Below are 24,683 nucleotides of genomic sequence, written 5' to 3' on the forward strand. Positions count from 1 at the left end.
AATGTATATTTTCATTACTGTTTCAGCTTCAAACTTGATCACAGCAAATAGGAATGAAGAACACTTGATATTTTTCCAATGTCTGGTATTTGAAACTTGTTATCCAGGGCATCACGATTTTTTGGACTAAGAATATCAATTTGAACTTAGAATAAATGGAATTCATAAACTTACGGAAACTGTGCCAGTTTCTGACCCCCAAATCTAGATACAGCATCTGATGCATGGTTTAGTATATGTGCTGCCAAAGCGAGCACCTGATGCATGGATTAAATACATGTTTTGAAAATACAGCAGAATGTTTAAAATTAGAACTCTCCAAGAATATCCTGGACATATGATTGTCTTACATAATATGAGAGTTGTTCATTTATTAATTCCTTAGTACATACTTATTGAGTCCTATGCCAAGGATGGGGCTAGGTGCTGTGAATACAAAAATAAATAAGAACCAGACAGGATTGTGTCATAGTTGAAGCAATTCTGGAGCCAAATTGCCTGAATTCAAGTCTGAAGTCTGTCACATACTAGCTTGGCAAGTTACATAACTTCTTTGTGCCTCAGTTTCTTCACTTGTAAAATGAGAATAAAAATTGCACCTATCTTATAAGAGAGATATGAGAATTAAATGAGTTAACATTTGTAAAAAGCAGAGAATACTATCTGGCATATTATATATGTTTTATAAATATTGTCATATAAATACACCTGTCTGTGTCTTTAAGAAACTCACAGTACTGAGGCATAAAGAGTGACACGTGGGGCTTCCCTGGTGGCGCAGTGGTTGGGAATCTGCCTGCCAATGCAGGGGACACGGGTTCGAGCCCTGGTCTGGGAAGATCCCACATGCTGCGGAGCAACTAGGCCCGTGAGCCACAACTACTGAGCCTGCGCGTCTGGAGCCTGTGCTCCACGACGGGAGAGGCTGCGACAGTGAGAGGCCCGCGCACCGCGATGAAGACTGACCCCCCCGCTCGCCGCAACTGGAGAAAGCCCTCACACAGAAACGAAGACCCAACACAGCCAAAAATAAATAAATAAATTTATTTAAAAAAAAAGAAAAAAGAGTGGCACGTAAAGAAGCAAATACAATGCAATGTAATAAATGCTATAATGAAGGTATGAGTGAAGTGCTGGACTTTCTTTACTGCCACATGGACTATGGTAAACTCTCTGGGCTCTAGACTGCATGTGCTTGTCATATTGCTTCCCTCTCTAGAACCACGCTGGAGAAAATTCAGCAAGTTTTTAATCTTCCTTTTTATAGCTGCTACTATGAAAACAACCACCATTATGCTAACATATAATTACCACAAGTAGTTTTCAAAAACCTTCCTATCAAATGTAAATGATAGTGAAACTCATTTAGGAGACCACCTGCTTGAACTTTATAGGGTGCAATTTATGTGAAAATAGGATTGGGCAACTGTTCTGCAGTCTCTGCAGTTGAAACTCTGGGTGGGACGCCAAATGAATTAGATGTGGCGATAACTTGTAGAAGGAGGGTAGCCAACCTACCCTGGTTTGCAAGAGACTTTCCCAGTTTTAATACTAAAGGTCCTACTTCCCAGGAATCTCCTCAGTCTCGGGCAAGAGTTTAAAATCATTACAACTGTTTTGATGGGAAATGGAAGCTTTAAAAAGAAAAGATAAAACTAATATAATGTTACAATAGAATACTACTCAGCCATAAAAAAGAATGAAATAATGCCATTTGCAGTAACATGGATGGACCTAGAGATTACCATACTAAGTGAAGTAAGTCAGACAGAGAAAGACAAATACCATATATCACTTACATGTGGAAACTGAAATACAATAAAAATAAACTTATTTATGAAACAGAGGCAGACTCACAGACATAGAAAATAAACTTATAGTTGCCAAAGGGGTATGGGGGTGGAGGAGAGATAAATTAGGAGTTTGGGACAAACATATACACACTACTATATATACAATAGATAAACGACAAGGTCCTACTGTAGAACACAGGGGACTATATTCAATATCCTGTAATAAACCATAATGGAAAAGAATATGAAAAAGAATATGTATGTATGTGTATATATCTATATGTATATATATCACTTTGCTGTACACACAACATTGTAAATCAACTATACTTCAAATAAAAACTAATATGATGTTATATGTCAATTATATCTCAATTAAAAAATAAATTAAAACCTGCATGTTGCAAAAGCACTATTTCAAGCTTCACATAAAAGAAAAAAAAAGTAAGAAAAAGAAAATACAACTGCTGGGTCCCTTGGATTGGGGATAACTGGAAAGTATAGTAGAAATCAATAGATATTTACTGACTTTCCACTGAGGGGAGACACACATGTTCCTGTCTTGATAAGCTACAATCTGATTTGAGGAACAAGAAATGAACCAGTATAAAGTTAAATCAAAATACATTTACACGTCAGTTCAAGATAATAAGAGACATGATGGTACAAAATGGCTAATGACCCATAAGTTTTCCATTTTAGAATTGCTATGGGAATGGAGTTCAGAGGAAAGGAAGAGCCCTCACTGGGAAACTGTCATAAAGTGGCCCAGCTTCACAATGGTCACAAGAACTGGTGGGACTTTGATACGCAGTGATGAAGGGAGGCACCATTACAGGTGGATGGTACAGCACAGGCCACCCACAGGAGTGGGAGAAGCATAAGGCAGATCCAGGGAACAGGGAACGGCGTACTTAGAGGAGGTGGAGGAGAGAAGGAGATGTGCGGGGACATGAACTTGGTATTCACACGAAGCTCTGCAGTAGCACACATTCTCTTAAGCTTGGGTTGGAAGACTGTTTGTCAAAAGACCACTCTCTTTCCCTTGAGTGAAGAAATACTACCTTTCCCTCTAAATCTTCCTATTTCTATTTTCTATAGAAAGATTTCCAAAGTCTTTCTAGGTTTAAACCCTAAATAGAATGGATATAGTAGCTCCTTGTTTTGGTTATCTCGTGTTGGGTGACAAACCACCCTAAAACCTGCTGTGGGCGCCCTCCCAGCATGATGGTCTCAGGGTAATCAGCCCTCCTCCTTAGGAGCTGGCTTCCCCCAGAACACGGAGTGTCAGAGCAGAAGCTCCCAGGCTTTCTTTAGTTCTAGGCCCCAAACTGGCCCGGCATCACTTCTGCCTCATTTTTTGGGGTCAAGCACGTCACAGGGCCATCGAGAGTCAAGGAGAGGGGTCTACACGGAGTGCGAATGCCAGGAGGCCTGGCCCATCTGGGGTTACCCACGTGGCAGCCTACTGAGCTCCTCCTGAGGCTTTCATTGCGTGGCTCTTCTGTCAAACCTCTCTTTCACAACACAGATGTTTTACTTAACATTTAATTTTATGCACCTCTGCTTAGAGGAAGAAGGCAGCCAGCAATCTGCCCCCAGGGAGAACAGAACCTAAACAGGAAGTTAGGTCTACTGAGTCTTAAAAGGGACAGCTGTGTAAAGACTGATCCAGGCCCTGAAGCTAGCTGGGTGGAAGCCCAAGCCCAGGACAGAGGATCTGGAAAGGGAATCTAGTGTTTGGATTTGAGACATGAGGGCTGGCCAGCAGCCCGCGTACTTCCGGCAGGAGCGCCATGGGGTGCTTGTTCACATCTGCAGGGAAAGGTACCGCAAGAAGAGAATTCGCCTTTGTCATCCCCAGGGCACTGGCTACCGTACTGTTGGACATTGGAGAGCTCCCCCAAGTGAAGTCAGACTCTGGCAAGGTGGGGAAGATTTGAGCCTAGGAGAGCTGTCATGGATTCCTGGGTCCGTGGATGCCAGATGAATTTTATCCATGTGTCATCCTGCAGAGTTCTGTAGGATTATTGACAATAACCCTTTGCATTGCTTTCCTTTATCTTCCTCCTCTCCCCTCCTCACCCTTACCCGATAATCTCTTTTCTTCAAGACACCAGGTGAATAGGCACCTATCTCAGAACGCATTCGCATCGACAGACTGTGCAGGGCCCTTCTCTTCTGTAAAATTTGCTTTCCTCCGTTCACACCAGCCACCCATTCCCATTGCCTGCTCCCTGCAGGCATTCCTCTCAGATGTGATCGAGATGTGCTATTGGATATACATACATCCTTGTAACATATGGAGTATTGTTGAGTGTTTGTGCTTAATATACATAAGCAAGAAAGGGGGAGGGGAAAGTATCAAGGACCCTGCCAGGTGAGCTGTTTCCCCCTTTGGAGGAGCTTTGCAGACGCCCTGCTCAGCAACTTCTTCTCCCATCTCGGCAGCCAGAACCATTCACTCCTATCCGTCTCAGTGGCTGGGAAAAGTAACGGACCACACTTGCTGAAGTGAACACGCTGACATTTGCAGTAAAATAAATGTTTCTCAGTGAGGAAGAAGGGGAAATTGTTGTGGGTACACATCTAGCTACCCGTGTCATCTGTAGCAGAGATTTCCTGGTCTGTAGGGACCCCTATGCACAGACAGAGGCAAAGAAACAGAAAGGCTGGAGAAACGAGGCTGGCTCGGCTCCATCCCATCTGCATCCACTTCCTTAGGAGCTGAGATCATAAAAAGTAACCGCAAGGGACATTCACTGTAAATGTGCTTTCACCCTAGAGGGAACATGGCCACATGATCTTGGGATAATTTTTATTCTTTTGGCCATGCCGCACAGCTTGAAGGAATCTTAGTTCCCTGACCAGGGATGGAACCCATGCCCCCTGCAGTAGAAGTGCGGAGTCTTAACTTCTGGACTGCCAGGGAATTCCTGATCTTGGGATAATTTTAAAAGCAAGGGAAGAGCAGGGAATGGGTAGGGATGGATGACTTGTGAACATGGACGACAAGTAAGGGGGAGGGGGGTTTCCCTTCACATTTCCTTTCCTTCCCACCTTCCTTAAGGTGTGCAACTTGCCATCACTTGAAAAATATCCTCAGAGTGTTGTTGGTAAATGAAAATGTTTATAAAGTAAATCCAAATATAAAGATAAATTTTTGATGAATACTTTGTATTCACCACATAAACCCAAGTGAAGGAGGAAATATTTCAAGGTGCTAAACTAAAAAAAATAACAGGAAACATTCTCTCCAAGTTTACCTCAGTTGTGCTTCTGTCCCAGTTATTGAACAAGTGTTGTACCCCTTGCTGTACCTTAGAAACAAATGTACAGTCATTGATTGTAACTTAGGTGTCTTTGGGAACAGCGCTAAATTGCACCACTAGCTTTCCTGGGTCTCCAGCTTAACAGACAGCAGATCTTCTCAGACTTTTCAGCCTTCATAATCATGTGAACCAATTCCTCATAAGAAATCCCCACAAATCTCTCTCTGTCTCTTTCTCTAACTCTATCTTTATCTCTATCTATCCTATTTGTTCTGTCTCTGGAGAACCTTGGCTAATACAGTGCTTTGGGGGGAATTGCTGATATTTTCATTATCCTGATTCTAAGATGCCAATCCCAGCAATGCAAATTTCTCTTGATTTCTTTTCAATATTTTTTTCTGTCTAGATATTAGCGTGGATTTATTCTTACACACCCGTTCATTCTTGTACCTGCAATTATCTCTCGAGCACAGTGAAGGGACATTTCACCCCCGTTGTTTCTCCCCCTGTGCAACCTGCAAGAGGAGTCCCTGGGGGCCTACTTACCCACTGCATTTCAAGCTCTAGTACTAAGGTCCTGCTAACCCTATACTGAGATGAACTAGTGATTGCATTGTTTTCCTGATGCAGAATCAACAAGCATTTCCTTGGCTCTTGGCAAGAGTTTACTTTAGTATTTACCAACTCAGAGGCTGAGAAATTGGCAGAGCCATTGGCAGGAAGGGTGAAGAGCAAAGAGGTGTTAAGTTTCCAGAGACACCTAAGTTACAATCAATGACTGTACGGTTGTTTCTAAGCAACAGCAAGGGGTACATCACTTGTTCAATAACTGGGACAGAAGCACAGCTGAGATGAACTTGGAGAGAAACAGATATTCACCCCATTTGAGAAGACCCAGTGAAACAGGAGGACAATGGGCTGCTCTGGCAGTCAATCTTTTTAGGAAATTCTGAGACACACCTTCAGGTCCTGCTCGTCATAGCCATGCCACAGCCATGACTGTTTCTTTGCTTTGGAAAGTGAGAGCTACTTCCTGCAGCAATTAGATTTAATTAGATTTAACTTAATTAGATTTAGCAGTATCTTCTCATCAGAAAACCCAAGCTTCCAAGGTCCTTGTCTCCACACCATTCACTTGGCTCCAACAAATCCACTTTTTCTCATTGCTCTTGGCAGTTGGGTGTATATGTCTAATTTCTTCAAGCCAACCTATATGCATTAGTCTCATAATTACATAGTTCTCTGCATCACAAGCTCAGGAAGCAATTTGGTGAGTTGGCGCATGCCCCAGTGTTTACGTCTATTGTAGTCCAATTCAGCTCTCTTCGTGCTTAGAAAAGCACCAACTGATCCAAGACAGAAAACTGCTGCCAAGCAGGCCAGGATAATTCCCACAGTGCCAGTGACTACTGTCAGGAAGTGGCGGGAAGGGGAAAGCATCTCTGTTCTCTCGTCCCAGCCTTACCAGATCCAGAACCAAATCCTATCCATGCACCGGTACAGTAGGTCCAAGGCAGCACTGCAAAGTCCACCAAGAATCTGCACCCCACGTTTCTCTATTCTGTCTTTTTTCTCTATTCATGGAGTCCCCTTCCCAATCTCCAGGTACCTGTTACTCTCTTCTCCACCTTATCACCTCTTTTTAAAAAATTCCTCAACTCTTTTGGTCACCCCAAATATTGACAGCAACTCAAAATATTTTTTCTCCCAAATGTGCCTCCATTTTAGCAAGGATTAAAATCTCTGGTTAAGGGAATGGAGTATTGACAATGGAATTCCAGGCATCACCTAGAACGAGCAGGTGAGAAGGCTTTGCAGGGAGCTGCTCAGGTCCCTAAATTCACACTGTGGAGGCAAAGGTACAATCCACCTGCCTTAACGCTGGGTGGGCTCCCAGATGGCTCCTGGATGAGGGCTGGTCTCCAGAAAGACCACGCCATACTTAGAAGCTTGGAATTTTCAGCCCAGCCCCTCATTCTCTTGAGAAGGGAGAGGGCTGAAAATGGAGTTAATAATCAATCATCCCTACATGATGAAGCCTCCATAAAAATCCCAATAGTATGGAGTTCAACAAGCTTCCAGGTTGGTGAACACATCCACACACTGGGAGGGTGACACACCCCAAATCCACAGGGACAGAAGCTCCTGAGCTTGGGACCCTCCCAGACCTCGTTCTATATATCACTCTTCATCTTGGTGTCCAGCTTTATCTTTTATCATACCCTTTAATAAACTAGTAAATATAAGTAAATATTTCCCTGAGTTCTATGAGCTGCTCTAGCAAATTAACTGAACCTGAAGAAGGGGTCATGGGAACCCTTGCTTTGTAGGCAAATCGGGCAGAAGTTGTGGGTAACCTGGGGACCTACTACTTGTAATCGGCATCTAATGTAGGGTAGAAGCAGTCTTTTTTTTTTTTTTGGTTTTCTGGTGGTACATTTTTTTAACTTTTTATTTTATATTGGAGTGTAGTTGATTAACAATGTAGTGTTAGTTTCAGGTGTACAGCAAAGTGAATCAGTTATACATATAAATGCATCTATTCTTTTTCAAATTCTTTTCCCATTTAGGTTGTTACATAATATTGAGCAGAGTTCCTTGTTGTTGGTTCTCCATTTTATTTTTTTTTATTATTTTATTTTTTAATTAAAAAAATTTCTGGCCACACCGTGAGGCATATGGGATCTTAGTTCCTCAACTGGGGATAGAACCTATGCCCTCTGCACTGGAAGCATGGAGTCTTAACCACTGAACCACCAGGGATGTCCCAGGTTATCCATTTAAAATATTGCAGTGTGTACATGTCGATCCCAAACTCCCTAACTACCCCTCCCCCCACAACCTTCTCCCCTGGTCACCATAAGTTTGTTCTCTAAGTCTGTAAGTCTGTTTCTGTTTTGTAAATGAGTTCATTTATATCATTTTTTTAAAGGTTCCGCATGTAAGCAATATCATACGATATTTGTCTTTCTCTGTCTGAATTACTTCACTCAGTGTGACAATCTCTATGTCCATCCATGTTGCTGCAAGTGGCATTATTTCATTTTTTATGGCTGAGTAATATTCCATTGTATATATGTACCACATCTTCTTTATCCATTCCTCTGTCGATGGACATTTAGGTTGCTTCCATCTCTTGGCTATTGTAAACAATACTGCAATGAACATTGGGGTGCATGTATCCTTTCGGACCATGTTTTTCTCCAGATATATGGCCAGGAGTGGGATTGCAGGATCATATGGTAGTTCTATTTTTAGCTTTTTAAGGAACCTCCATACTGTTCTCCACAGTGGCTGTGTCAATTTACATTCCCAGGTTGGTAGCAGTCTTATGGGACTGAGCACTTAACCTGTGGGATCTGACACTATCTCCACCTAGACAGTGTTAGAATTGAGTTAAATCGTAGGACACCTAGCTCGTGTCAAAGAGGATTCCTTGGTGTGGTGGGGGAAAAACCAGCACACGTTTAGTAACGAGAAGTGAAGTGTTTTGTGGTGGTAAAGGAGACACATAAGAGGGAAAGACTGAGTTTTTCCAATTCATTATATCAAAATATGCTCCTGCCTCACAATCTATGTAATGAATGCTCTAACAGTAGTGTGGCTGGTGCAGTTGTAGGAGGAGGGATAAAACCTGCCTTGGAGGGTCAGGGAAGGCTTTCACAGAGGAGGGAATGCTTGAACCAGGACATGAAGGGCTTGTGGACATTGCCAGTTGGACATCAGGGTAGGGCAGAGAGAAAAGGACATGCAAAGGCAGGGAGGTCTAGCACATTTGGGGAGTTACAAAGAGTTTGATATTCTTAGAGCATAAAATGCAACATGAAAGGATTTATGAAAGTATGAAATTGGTGTAAGACAAGGAAGTTTAGATAGAGAGGGACCATGTTATATTGTCCTGGATGAGGATCCACTGAAGGTTAACAGAGAATTAATATCTAGAGCTGCTTTGGAGGCACTGTGGTGGATGGGGGGGCCAGAAAATGGGTCTGAAGTCAGGGAGACCAGTAAAGGAGGCTAGTGTTTCATCCAAGAGAGAAGGGATGAAACTGGAAAAAAAAAAAAAAAAAAAGGCAGCAACAATAAGAACAGACAGGCAAAGGTAAATCTGAGAAAGAGTTCGGGGGCTAGTGGTCAGGACTTGATTGTCTGGATGCAGAGTCTGTGACAGAAAAGCGAATCTTGGACAATTCCCAGTTTTCCTGTTTCAACATTTAGTAGATTGTGTGACATCCATTGAGATGGGGGGAAATGAAGAAGAGCAGGTCTTCAGGGGAAGATGAGGATCTCAGCTTTGGATATGCTGAACTCCAGGAAACACTCAGTAGACAGCTGGACAAACAGGCTTGGAGGTTAGGAGAAGTTGGTATTGGAGATTAAAGTTGAAACCCGTCTGCATATGGTTGGTAGTTGAAAACATGGGAAAGAAAATTTTACCCAGGGAGAATGAATAACATCAAAAGGAAAAAGGGCCAAGGAAGGACCAATAGCTGCAAGATGTAAGAGGCACATAATAGAAGAGAAACCTACAGAAGACTGAGAAGTGACTAGAGAGATAGGAAGAGAAATGAAGTGAGTGAGTATGACATGGAAACCGGGGAGGTGAAGAAGATACATTCCCACTAGGGAGGAGCTCACAATCCACTGAACCAGTTAGACCAAGAGGAAAACGCATCTCCATTTACATGGAGGGTTAGTCTGAGCCAAAAAGTTAGAAAATCTAGGGGCTTCATTCTGGTTTTTCCACTTTTGCACAACTCTTCTCCCAAGGCTTGACTTCTCTTTCCATAAAACAGGCAACTATGAGATTAGCTTATTATATATAATAATATAATTACATATAATATATTTAGCAGGGTTGTTTTCTTAGATGAATGAAGCTATGTTTACAGGATTCTTTGAAGTCATAGGGAAACAGGGGATTCTTATCTTTCTTTCTCATCATTTTTCCATCATCTGTAAAATTAATAGCTTTCAACATTTGTTACCTTCACTCTGGACTGAAAAACAAGACTAGATCTTAAATTTCTTGATGCCTAGATACAGCGTCTGAGAAACATGTTTCCAATGACCACTATCATTCAGCCACCCATATCAAATGTGTTCAAATTATTTTTTATATATTGAAATAGACAACCAAATTTTAGCAAATACAACGTTAATGCCCACATTTTAAATCTGAGAAATCCATCCTATCTTTTGAATAGTTTTGTTTTTTAGCCTGAAGATTCTAGAAATCACCTATTTTAAGAAAATGTTGCTACATGTTCAAAATGCTTTTCTTGCTACTAATAAAATATTTAATATTATCATTTGCTTGAGCTTATTCAATAATGTATCAGGTCCACCTAAGGAAATTTGGACATTGTCCTAAGACATGGAGTTTAAAACTGTGTGCCCACCTTGTAAGGAAAATCCTGAGAAATACTCAGGAACTAGAGAGAGACTCATGTGAGTTTAGCTTCCCCCAATCCCATTTTCCACCCAAGTTTAATATGCTGTAAGTAGGTATTTATAAAGCACTTATTATCGTAACACACTGGTCATTTATTTCTCTTTGTCCGCTTGCGTCATTTCTGTTATCCAGAGTTGCACTTAGTTTTCAACTGCATTGTATTATTTATAAATGGTGATTTTACAATGACATCATCACCTACATTTATGACCACTTATTGATAGAAACTTCTATTAGGCCTCTCTGTGCAGAGGTATCACTATCATTCTTTATGTTTGGAATAATTCAGGGCACTAGTAACCCTCATTAAATGGTGCTGAAGTTAGGCAAAAAAAATCCTACCAACCTAGAGATGGGTGGGTGGAATGAGTCTCATTTTGAGAGGTTTAAATGTTTGGCGACCAATTTAATAAAGCAGAGGAAGTAATGTGTTTGAATACACTTTTAAACTACAAAATGTTCTGTAATTGTTGCAGCAGTGATAGGGCAGCTAGAATTTTTACCCTATTTTGAGTGTTTTGAAGGGTATCTATCCTATAGTAAGTACTCACTGAATATTTGTTGAACGAATGGATGTTTGAATGAATAGATATAAATTGTCTTCCTATAGACCTTGTGGGCCAGGAGTAGAAGGCCATTACAAAGACCAAGATAATGGACTTGGGGATGACGAGAGGGAGCTAACGGGAAGAAGGAGACTTGTCAGCAACATATGATATTATACCCTTGATATTGCTTTTGGGTAATTGGGAATTGGCTATTTGAGTAAGTGGAGACAAAATAGTGTCCTCTTGCTCTATGTCACAAGAACGTATTTTAGGTAAGATGGCCACACAATCGACGGCCACACAAAATAACCATTGACTCAGTAGTGATTCCCTTAGGCAGCGGTAAAAATGGAATTGCCTTATACTAACTGCTATGTTGTAAGGTCAGATTAGAATAAAATTTTAATTCTGATCTAGGTGTACAATATACTCCATTCTATTACATTTACCTTTCATTCCATCCCTATATCTCTAGCTTAATATTTTTAAATTTCATGTGTTTTTTTATACTTGTAAAAGTTTTAATGCATGCTCTTTCATAAGTAGCTTTGTTTAATTTAACTAACTCACTTACTGTAATAGAGAAAGGCCATGACCTTTGGCGTTCAGCATGGAAGGAGGAAAGGGATCCTGTACCCTAATTTCAGGCATAAACTGACCTGTGAAAGCTATGAGCTACACTGAGACTGCTAAGGGGATAAGAAAGTGATGGTACTTTGAGCTCAAATCTTACATACTGTTCCTAAAGTATTTGAAATATCAAAAGGGAAACAATTAAAATTTTACAACTTTAAGCAGATAAGAGATGACAGTTAAAAAGTTCACCTTTGGGATGGACCTAGAGATTATCATACTGAGTGAAGTAAATCAGAAAGAGAAAGACAAATACCATATGTTATCACTTATACGTGGAATCTAAAATATGACATAAATGAACTTATATATGAAACAGAAACAGACTCACAGACATAGAGAACAAGCTTGTGGTTGCCAAAAGAAAGGGGAGGTGGGGGAGGGATGGACTGGGAGTTTGGGACTAGCAGATGCAAACTATTATATATAGAATGGGTAAACAACAAGGTCCTACTCTATAGCACAGGGAACTGTATTCAGTATCCTGTAATAATCCATAATGGAAAAGAATATGAAAAAGAATATATATGTGTATGTATAACTGAATCACTTTGCTGTACAGCAGAAATTAACACAACATTGTAAATCACTATACTTCAATAAAATAAATTTTTTAAAAAGTTCGCCTTTGGAGTAAACTACCTTTTTTTTTTCCTGTGAATTTCTTGTATGACAACAGGCTAAGTCTCAATTATCTATAGTTGCATAACAATGCACTCCAGAACATAGTGATTTGGGGGCCTCTTGACCAGCTGCAATGGTAGGAGAGTGGTAATGGCTGGAACCTTCAAGAAGGCGTCATTCATATGTCTGCAGCCTTGGCAGAGATGACTGGAAGGCTGGGACCTCTATCTACATGACCTCTCCCTCTATGTGGTCTCTTCAGTAGGGTGGTCTGACTTCTATGGTGATTCAGGGCTCCCAAAAGTTCAAACATAGAAGCTTCCTGGCCTTCTTTAGCCTTAGACCTAGATCTGGCACAATGTCACTTCTCTCTCGTTCGATTGGATAAGTGAGTCATGAGGCTAGCCAAGATTTCGTGTTAGAGAGGCCTTCACAAGGATTTCATACAAGGAGGTCTGGTTTTTTTGGGGGTATATTAAGAGACTGGCTACCATATCTTATAGAATGGATGGATTTGATATGTGTGGCTCCAAGAAGCTAAAATGCCCTGAATGATAAGGTGTAAGGTATAGATAGGATATTATTTCTTACTTTTGGTAAAGGTATGCATGTGTATTGCTGTGCAAACAGAAAATCAAGACACAAGACTCTGAAAACAGCTTGAGGGTTATTCTCTTGAATTAAAAGAGATTCTAAAAAAAAAAAATTGATTGGATTAGCTGTGCCTGACCTGGCGCTAGACTGTGATCCTATAAAGTACTGAATTAGCTGGACCTCTTGAGAAACTGTTTGCCCAGTTGGGGCAAGGTTAGCCCTGTTTGTTGGGAATGGGACACTTCTGCTGTCAATCATTCTGGGAAAATGTAAGTCCTAGAACATGAGATAAGGCTTCTGGAAGAAGGCTTTACACAGGTGTGAGTGGGCAATTCCATCCTCTACTTGGACCTGAACTCTTGGAAGAGAAAATGTACCCAGTGACTCACTCATGGGTCTTCTCAGGAGAAAAGTGATGTTTAGTAGCCTCAGTATGTGACTGCAGGCTGGGGTTTAAGTAAAGTTATGCTCCACGAGGGACTCCTGTGAAGCATTCAAGGACTGTGAAGATTCTAGGCCTGTGTTATAATTCCCTCATGTTAGCCACCAGCTTCTAGAAAAATCTTTGTTAAACATTACAGCCTGGTTTCCACTAGTGCTCTGTAGAAATGAGGGAGAGGTCTGTGCCTGGTTGGGATGAAGTAGTAGAAGGGAAAGTAGCAGCAACCAGAGGGAGGGCATTTTAGGAACTTCCAGGGGAAGAATTTGGCAGAAGAAATGGTGGCCCAAGATGGCTCAGAGGTGATTAGTCACTGCTGAGGAGGAAAGGGACAACCAAGATGAATTTCAGAAGTAAGCATTTTCCAGGAATTTCAGTGATACTTGGTGTGGAAAACACAATAAAAAAAAACACTAGATTTCCTAAAGGCAAGTGAAATGAGGGCTTAAGCTAATGTAATCTGGCAATGAGAGGAAAATGTGGCAGTATTTGTAGTCTCTGGTGGGAAAGGCCTAGGCCTACACATTTAGTTTAGAGTCTATTTAAGATATACGTGTGTGTCTGTCTTTCTATCTATCTATCTATCTATCTATCTATCTATCTATCTATCTATCTATCTAGTGTACGTGCATGTTTGTGTGTGTATATATGTGTGTGTTAAAGGATTTAAGAATTCCTATAATATTTTCCCATAGCAATCATTCCTTGGCATGATTCTTTCAAACTAAATTCCCCATTCAACAATTTGAAACACCCCAATGTTCATTGCAGCACTGTTTACAATAGCCAGGTCATGGAAGCAACCTAAATGCCCACTGAGAGACAAATGGATAAGGAAGATGTGGTACATATATACAATGGAATATTACTCAGCCATAAGAAGGAACGAAATTGGGTCATTTGTAGAGACATGGATGGACCTAGAGACTGTCACACAGAGTGAAGTAAGTCAGAAAGAGAAAAACAAATATCGTATGTTAACGCATATATGTGGAACCTAGAAAAATGGTACAGATGAACCGGTTTGCAAGGCAGAAATAGAGACACAGATGTAGAGAACAAACGTATGGACACCAAGGGGGGAAAGCAGGGGTGCAGGGTGGTGGTGGTGGGATGAATTGGGAGATTGGGATTGACACATATACACTAATATGTATAAAGTAGATTAACTAATATGAACCTGCTGTATAAAAAATACATAAATAAAATAAAAATTTTTTAAATTAATCAAATTTAAAAAAAGGAAAAAAGATTGACAGCCAAGAGAAACTTTGACACAATCTATTGATACTTAGTTTTTACCTTACATCTCCATGAATACATCATATCTGTTGAAAGTTGTAGTCAGAGTTAGCCCTACAGCTGTACCAAAAACTATAACAGACCATCTTGGATTTCTGGAGGTGAGCTCATCTAGCCCCAAATTTCCCCTCCAATTATGCTCTGGTCATAAGAGAAACCTACCCTGTTTCCATCTGCTATCATCCTTTTTGTGCTCTACTAGTGATGTATGTAGAAGAACAGGTGAGCTTTGTTACTGGGCTTGCGCTGACATCTGAGCTCTGCCAGTTCATTTCATCCCGTCATCTCACTGTGTCCTTCCTGACCTTTGGCATTGTTTGCTTTGTGTGCTGGTCTCACACAGGCAATTGCTTCATTAAATTTTAAAAATTCATGGTGAAATATTTGATCACAACTATTATCTGCTTCATAGCAACATGCCAAGTTGTAGTCTTTGTCTACTATGTGGTTTCCTACCCATTTCTGCTTTTTTTCTTATAGTATTTCTGTGTAGCTTCCTGTACTAGTTTCTTTTATATGAATCATCCTTGCAGGATATGAGTTTTTCCTCGATGAGCTGCTTACAGAAGGTTTGTGTAGGAGAAGGGTCAGGCTAGCTGGAACTTTTCTTTATTTGGGGTTTTAAGTGAGCTTGTTTAGCTTTTGCATCTCCTAAACAATGAAGATGAGCAGCTGTGAAGTTTTTACAACACAGAGACTCTTCTGTGTTGCCACAAAGACAGGGTTTCTCCCAAATGTGGCTAATCTCTGGTTCCTTGGAAGGCTTATCTTTGTCTTTTGATATCAGACAGGGTGCAGGGAAATTCTTGATACCAGCAGACACATGTTTGCCCCAATATAGCAAACAAGAGAGTTAGGTTTTGCCCCTTGATTTGGAGACGTGCATCCAGCTCTTTCTGAGATAAACAGCTACCGTGTCCCCTTGCTGTAGGTTTTTCCTCTTCTTGTTCCCACATGTCCCCTTGGTTTTTACTGGTTTTGGCAGCCCTTCCAAATAAATGGGGACCTGGGGTTTTAACTAACTCCTGCGTTCTAAGAAAAAGAATTTTGTATCTTTGTTTCTCTACCTCTTTGTTGCTTTTGGCTGATTTCAATGAAGAGAAAAGAGAGATGTTACCTTTATGCCACCATGTTCAAACCAGAAATTGAAATTTATGGGCTTTCAAGTCAGATAGACCTGGATTTAAATCTTGGCTCCACTACTTGCTGTGTGACAAGCTATTTAACCTTTTTGCTCCTCAATTTCCTCATCTCTAAAGTGGGGCTTTAAAGGGCCATCTCTAAAAAAACTATTGAGAGAGTTAAAAGAGGTGATGCTTGTACAGCTCTCAGGGCAATGCTTGGTACCCGACGCATAAAGCAGATTCCCTGCTGTTATTTGGGGAAAACGTCCTCCTAAATTAATAGAATCACCTGGAAGACATCAGGGATTCCAAAAATGTGTCTCACAGGACACTATTCAAGAAATAATTCCTAGGTATGACTCAAAAACCAAGGGAGGGGGTGGATTTCATGGATAAATACACCTAAGAAACATTATGTACCCTTTCAAGATTCACAAGGCACATACCTCTATGATGATGTTGCAGTGGGTTCCATGGGGAATGTAATATGCATTATCATGAAGCACAGAGTGTCTGTTGCATTTATAGGAAAGAGCCCCTCCCACATATGCAGGTAAATGTCTCAAGTGAAGTTGAACGAATTGGCAACCCTCCTCCCACAGAGAGAAACTGCAGAACCTTAACCATTAAGTCTGAGAGTCCTGGGATGACAAAGGGAGCTGCTATTCAAAATACTCTCATGTCTTTGTTATTCTGGTAAGCATAGCACTCACAACATGCTGGGCACATATACTAGCTCACTACTCTACAACTGTTTGAAGAGATTATTTATTCCCTTTTATAGATGAGGAAAGAATTCTTTTCCAAAGAATAGGGAAAGTGTTTAGGGAATATTGCTGTCTTAATATTAAATGTTCATATCCATAAATACAGATGTCTTTCCATTTGTTTAGTTCTTTAATTTCTTTCCACAAACTTTTTTTTAGATATTTTTGATGTGGACAATTTTTAAAGTCTTTATTGAATTTGTTACAATATTGCTTCTGTTTTATGTTTTGGTTTTTTGGCCGCAAGGCATGTGGGATCTTATCTCCCTGACCAGGGATCGAACCCACACTCCCTGCATTGGAAGGTGAAGTCTTAACCACTGGACCCTCAGGGAAGTTCCTCCACAATGTTTTATAATTTTCAGTATACAAGTCTTGTACCTTTTTTGTTAAATTTATTCCTAGATATTTTATCCTTTTTCGTGTTATTGTAAATGGAATTGTTTTCTTAATTTCCTTTTTGGATTAGTCTTGCTAGTGCATAGAAATACAATTGATTTTTGTATATTGAGCTTGTATCCTCCAACCTTGTTGAACTTGTTTATTAGTACTGTATGTGTGTGTATGCAAACATACTGAATAGAAATAGTGAGAGTGAACATCTTTGTTCCTGATCTTAGAGGGAAAGCAGTCAGTCTTTCATCATTAAATATGAGGTTAGCTATGGATTTTTTGTAGATACTCTTGAGTTATGTTGCTTTTGACTGAACAAAACAGAACACCCTGACTAAACTGATGAAAACCAAAAGGGATCTCACTGTGTCACTACAGTGTAAGTCCAGAATTAGGATGGGCTGCAGTAAGAGTGTGGATCAGTTTCTCAGTGACATCCTCAGAACGACACTGAGCTATCACCTCACACTGGTCAGAATGGCCATCATCAAAAAATCTACAAACAATAAATGCTGGAGAGGGTGTGGAGAAAAGGGAACCTCCTACACTGCTGATGGGAATATAAATTGGTACAGCCACTATGGAGAACAGCATGGAGGTTCCTTAAAAAACTAAAAATAGAGCTACCATATGATCCAGCAATCTCACTGCTGGGCATGTATCTGGAGAAATTCATAATTCAAAAAGATACATGCACCCCAATGCTCATTGCAGCACTATTTACAATAGCCAAGACATGGAAACAACCTAAATGTCCATTGACAGAGGAATGGATAAAGAAGATGTAGTACATATACACAATGGAATATTACTCAGCCATAAAAAAGAAATAAATAATGTCATTTGCAGCAACATGGATGGACCTAGAGATTATCATACTGAGTGAAGTAAGTCAGGCAGAGAAAGACAACTATCATATGATATCACTTATATGTGGAATCTAAAAAAATGATACAAATGAACTTATTTATAAAACAGAGTCACAGATGTAGAAAACAAACTTATGGTTACCAGGGGGGAAAGGGGAGGGAGGGATAAATTGGGAGATTGGGATTGACATATACACGCTGCTATATATAAAATAGATAACAATAAGGACCTACTGTATAGCACAGGGAAATCTACTCAATACTCTGTAATGACCTATAAGGGAAAAGAATCTAAAAAAGAGTAGATACGTGTATATGTATAATGATTCACTTTGCTGTACACCTGAAACTAACACAACATTGTAAATCAACTATACTCCAATAAAAATTAAAAAAAAAAGAACTCAGGCTCTTTCCACTCCTCCACTCCATTGTCCTTAGCTTCATCTAAAGGTTGATTTTCCTTAGAGTTGTAAGTTACCTGCCAAGTTATCAGGGCTACAGTGCTTCCTTATTGAGGCATACCTGGAGACAGAGGTGCTACAAAAGGGGGTTGGGGATGTCCTGGGAGCCATTAGGTATGAGACACCAAGTTAAAGGTACAGGAAGATGCAGATGGTACCTCAGTGAGCGCAGCAAAGTTCCTTGATCTTTTGGTATCATCTGTCATCCTCATAGAGATACAGAGCATCTTGTCTGGGGCCTGAAATGTCTGCTCTTCCCAGTACTTTGGAACAAGGAAGAAAGCTTAGTAGTAACACAATTGCTGGGGCTGTATTTATTTATGCTGACTAAGGGCTGTCCCCTCTCAGTGGCAGGTGATTGGATGTCGTCCTTGGGAGTGAGGTCAAGCTTCAAATTCTTGAATAAATATTTTAAGTCTAAAGAGACAGAGATGATGCTAATGGGAATTCTCCATTCTTTAAACTTCCTGCAGCTCACTCATTCACAGGTGCACTTCACTGTGCACAGGATCTCTAGCCAGGAAATGCCAGGCAGGGTTGCTTTATTCTTTAAGGGGAAAGGCAACTGCCAGAGCCAAGGGTCCTGAGGCCTGGACTGTGCCCCACCTTTGCTGGGTGATAGGCACTTATGACTTACATCAGTCAGGGTCCTGCCACAGACAGATGCCACACCAACAAAGGTGAATGGAGAAGGGTTTAATATAAGGCTATTTACAAGGTGTGGGTAGGGTTAAGAAAACTTAACAAGGGATGCTGAGACCTCTCAGGGCTAGGATACCCCCTACCCCAGGTCTAAAGAGACAGGGGGAGGGAGTAGTTACAAAGCTCAGAGAGAACAACTGAGAAGAGGGACTGAACAGCTGGGTCCTTCAGTGGAGGAATGCAGCCAATCTGAAGCCCAGCAGGAAGGGAGCCAGGGGACTAAATACCCCAACCCTTCTCTTCTCCCTCCTCTATCTTCTGCTATTGCCTCCCATTTTCCTAACCCAACTCAAAGACAGGGCACCAGGGATCCTTGTTGATACAGTTTATAAAGCACATCCTACTGAAGCACAGAGTGGGACAGAAAGTGGACCTGGTGGGAGAGGATGGAAAATACCCAGCACACCACCCTTTTATTCATCATTGCACAGTTGGTCTTCCAGGGCAGCAGTGTCTGCCCAAGGAGGGGACTTTCTACCCACTGGGCAAAAGGAAACAAAGAAAAGAGTAACTATCAGTGGTACTTCTTCAGAATGTCATCCCAGGCTCCCACAGATAGTCAAAGGGGATTTAACCTCCTATTTTCTTTTCTGTCTCTGCACCCCCCCAGGTCCCTGTACAGCTCATCACACGGTGATCCTGCATGTAGTTTTCACGAAACAATTCTGCTCTATATCTGGTGGTTACTAGGATGCCACTGATCGTCATCACTGTCGTCCAGTCCATATGTCTAATCGTGAGGGTCACTGCCCACTGTAGACTTCAGCTGAAAGTCTATCTCAGGGAGGCTTTCAAATTAATCCAGGCAACACTGATAGAGATACTAAGAACGTGTGATAAAATCCACATGCACAGTAACTGAATACATAAGCAGTGGTTAAGGTGTTTGCATTCAGTGGAGACAAAAGGATGGGGTCACTTTTAGCAAAGTAGTGAGTGATGAGGGTATCATGGGGATTGACACCTGAAAATTTCTCTCCATCCCTCAATCAGAGAAGAAGTAACCTTATCCTCACCTGAAGCAATTGCTGGTGCTTGAAACCTCAGAGAAGAAAGTGCCACAAACACAATGTAATCACCCATGACTAGCCCTGGGTTCTGGACTCATATGAAACCTGGAATGGTAATAAATCTTTTTAACTTGCTGAAAAAAAAAAGAGTCATGGGCGGGACTTGTCGTCATTTAAAATTTTGACGATTTGTTCACCATGGATTTTTTGCCTTAATTTTGATTTGTTAGACTATTACATTAACATATTATTCATCTTGATGGCTAAGTTTTTTGGCCACCCCTTACTTGCTTCACTCTAATCCTGGCCCTGCAAGAGCCTTGCTTTTTTAAAATTAATTAATTAATTTATTTATTTATTTGGCTGTGCCAGGTCTTATTTGCAGCACGCAGGCTCTTAGTTGCGGTATGTGGGATCTAGTTCCCTGACCAGGGGTCGAACCCGGGACCCCTGCATTGGGAGCACGGAGTCTTAGTCACTGGACCACCAGGGAAGTCCTGAGGCTTGCTTTATGAAACTTTCTGGTGAAGGTTCTTTGGAGAGCTCATCTATTGCACTGTGAATAGGAGTCAGTTTAGAAATTTTTCATGTAACTTTTCAGGAACATAGCTAGTTTATAACAAAAGGTACAACTCTTCTCTAATTTTGTTCTTGGTGTTTTAAAGCCCATAGATGCAACCAAATGCCTGCAATACCATAGGGTGGGTCTCCAACTCCAGGGCTATAGCTGTTTTTCCCCCAGCTCCGAAACTTCACCCAAGCCAATGGGCATTCTTTATTCTGAAGAGAAGTTTGTTTAACCCTGAGTGGGAATTAAATTCAAGTTATGTGAAAACAAAACATTTTTTAAAGTCTCCTTATTTGACTTTCATCCTGGCCCCTGGTATTTACTCAAAGTGCTTTTTTAACAAACTAGTCTGACAGAAACCGGTACTGCAGGAAGCTGGAGATCAAAACAAACAACCATATTTAAAAAAAAAAAAAAAAAAGCACCTAGGTTTAGCCCCTGCAGAGCTGAATAGGCTCCTAGCAAATAAAACCCAGTTCTTTGCATTAAACCCACCCACCTCCATGTCTTATCACTGAAAGTCAAATCCTGGCGTTAGCCCCTGAACCCCCAACCCAGGCTTTCCACTGCAACAGTCTTTCCTAATTCAGTGCTAAACCCAAGGCTCCAGAGATGCCAGATTTCATCCTGTGTCCCTCCCGCTTGACGGCCTGAGCAGGGGCTTCACACTAACAGGGCAGAATAGAAGGTTGGGTGCCAGGACACTCCTCAGCTACTTGAGTGTTTATGGGAGATGCACTGGATTCTCTCAAGCAACAGATCAGTAGGCAGGCCAGCAGGGAAAAAGACAAAAACATAATTTGTACTTGTACTTTCTTAAAAGCAAAACAAAAACAAAGCTCAGGTTCCGCTCAGAGATCTCAAGACTTGCCCACATACACAACTAAGTGTTTAACAATGTCAAGCCCATCCAGCCCTACCAGCATACCCTAGCTGCCCGTAGCTCTCAGACTGTTTGATACGCTGCTGCTGCCTGCAAGGCCTGGGTACAGAGGACCCCGCTGCACTATGTCTGAGTATTTTCCCACCGCATAAGCCCCCAGACTGCCAGCGTTCTGCCTCTGGCCTGGTGTACACCCTGGGTCTTTGGCCATTTCCATCCTACATCTCCCAGAGCCCAAGCTGGTTTGAGATGGCACAGGGGTGACCTTTGATACTGGCCCAGGCTGGGCCTGGAACACACCATCCAGACCCAAAATCAGCCTGAAGGACCAAGCTGCCTGGGGTTGGGCAGTGAAGCCTTGACAAGCACCAAGCTGGCTATTCCCCCAGAGGCAGAGCACGCTGCAGCCCTAGAGGCCAAGAGTTGAGTCTCTTGGAACAGGTTGACCTGTCAGATTAACAGCTGCAAACTAGGAGGTGCAGGGAGCCTCTTCTGGACCTCCTCCAAGCCAGCCACAGGCTTTATGTACCGGTCTTGTTACAAACTGTTCAAATAGTAAAGTCTTAGGGTGTTCTTGCTTCTCCTGCTAATGCAGGATCCCAGCCTCCTGCAAAGTTCTCCCCACTCCTCATCTTAAATAATTCTGGATGCCCACAGGGCGCTTCTCTTGCGTCTTTAGTATTAAATCAGCTCAATTACAATGTTATGTCCCTGGACTCTGCTGCCAGCATCCTGCACTGTCCCCTTGCGCTACTGAAGTTCAGGGCAAAGCAGGGGGAGAGCACCTTGTCTCTCAGTTTAAATTTTACTCTTTTTTTAGGGTATTTAAGAGTCATGTAGCAAGTCAAAAAATAGCCCCCAAAAGATATCCACATCAAATCCCTGGAATCCGTGAATGTTATCTTATTGGGGAGAAAAGGTCTTTGCCGATGTGATTAAATTACCAATCTTGAGAGGAGGTGCTTATCCTAGTGGGCCCTAAATGCAACCATATGTATCCTTATAAGATAAATACACAGAGGAGAAGAGCCAGACATACAGAGGAGAAGCTAATATGAAGACAGAGATTCGGAATGATGAGGCCACAAGCCCAGAAATGCTAGGGCAGCCATTAGAAGATGGAAGAGGCAGGAATGGATTGTCCCCTAGGACCTCCAGTGGGAGTGCAGTTTCCTGCTGACCTCCTGATTTCAGACTTCTGGACTCCAGAATTGTGCCACAATAAATTTATCTTGTGTTCATCTACCCAGTAGTGGTAACTTTTTACAGCCGCCTTAGGAAATGAATACGAACAGTGTTGCTTATGTTCTTTCACCGTCTCACAGAGGTTTCTGGTTTTGTTTTAATTGAGTGAGTGTTCTGTAACTGAAAGCCCTTTTGTTTGTTGCTCCCATAGCATTCAGACACGGTTATATGGGGACCCCGGGCTGAGACCCCAGGCTGAGCGGCAGCCACCAAACTCTACTTGACAGAACATCTCTCTTCTGCACAGACTTGTCCGGTCTGGTTCCCTCTTCCTTTAGGAGCAGTCCTCTCCAAGGGCTTCCTCAGCCCCTCATGGCAGTCATGGGGACTTCAGATGGACCACCAAGCAACTCACGTGGATGGCAGGTAAAGATCTTGATGATGGCAGGAGACTGAACTCAAACTGGAAATAACATGGGTCCACAGGCCTGCATATACACAGTGTAGAGAACTTGTCTGCCAGGGTTCCTAGCAGATTCAAATGCACAAAGAGAGCAGGACAAGCTTATCTTTTTAGAGGACATAAGATGAAATCCCATTACAAACTGTATTCCAATTGCCCTTCAGCTTCTTGAAATGGTCTTCATTGCCGAAAACATTCTCCTTCTCAACTTCAACAAGATGTGAAGACAATTCACAGTACAAATTGTTGACAATTTGTACTGTAATATATTCTTCACCTGGAGAACCAGTTATCTCAGAGTGCAGCAATTTTTAAGGAAAGGTACCCTGAGCCACAGTTTATGATGACGCACTTTTGGGTGCTGTACAGAATTCCTAAATAAAAGATTGTATTTAAAATAATATGATTGGGGGCTTCCCTGGTGGCACAGTGGTTGAGAATCTGCCTGCTAATGCAGGGGACACGGGTTCGAGCCCTGGTCTGGGAAGATCCCACATGCCGCGGAGCAACTGGGCCCGTGAGCCACAATCACTGAGCCTGCGCGTCTGGAGCCTGTGCTCCACAACAAGAGAGGCCGCGATAGTGAGAGGCCCGCGCACCGCGATGAAGAGTGACCCCCGCTTGCCACAACTAGAGAAAGCCCTCGCACAGAAACGAAGACCCAACACAGCCAAAAATAAATAAATTGAAAAAAAAAACCTTAAAAAAATAAAATAAAATAAAATAAAATTATATGATTGGATCAGTGGAACAGAATAGAGAGCCCAGAAATAACCCGCACACCTACGGTCAATTAATCTTCAACAAAGGAGGCCAGAATATACAATGGAGAAAAGACAGTCTCTTCAGCAAGTGGTGGTGGGAAAGCTGGACAGTCACAGCACTTCACTGGTTCTAAGCCAATGAAGATAGAACACTCCCTCACACCATACACAAAGATAAACTCAGAGTGGCTTAAAGACTTAAATATAAGACATGACACCATAAAACTCCTAGAAGAGAACATAGCAAAACATTCAATGACATAAATTGTAGCAATGGTCTTTTTTGTTTTGGGGTTTTTTTTTAAAGATTTATTTATTTATTTGGCTGTGTTGGGTCTTCATTGCTGTGCGCAGGCTTTCTCTAGTTGTGGCGAGCGGGGGCCACTCTTCATTGTGGTGCATGGGCTTCTCAATGCGGTGGCTTCTCTTGTTGCGGAGCATGGGCTCTAGGCATGCGAGCTTCAGTAGTTGCATCAGGAGGGCTCAGTAGTTGTGGCTCACAGGATCTAGAGCACAGGCTCAGTAGTTGTGGTGCATGGGCTTTGTTGCTCTGAGGCATGTGGAATCTTCCTGGACCAGGGCTCGAACCTGTGTCCCCTGCGCTGGCAGGTGGATTCTTAACCACTGCACCACCAGAGAAGTCCCTTTTTTTGTTGTTTGTTTTGTTTTGGGTTTCTTTTGGCCGCAGTGTGCTGCTTGCAAGATCTTAGATCCCCAACCAGGGATTGAACCTAGGCCCTGGCAGTGAAAGCACCGAGTCCTAATTACTGGACCTCGGGGAATTCACCAGCAATGTTTTCTTAGGTCAGTCCCTTAAGGCAAAAGAAATAA

Source organism: Balaenoptera ricei, chromosome 5 (genome assembly GCF_028023285.1).
Source record: "Balaenoptera ricei isolate mBalRic1 chromosome 5, mBalRic1.hap2, whole genome shotgun sequence".
Taxonomy (NCBI): Eukaryota; Metazoa; Chordata; class Mammalia; order Artiodactyla; family Balaenopteridae; genus Balaenoptera; species Balaenoptera ricei.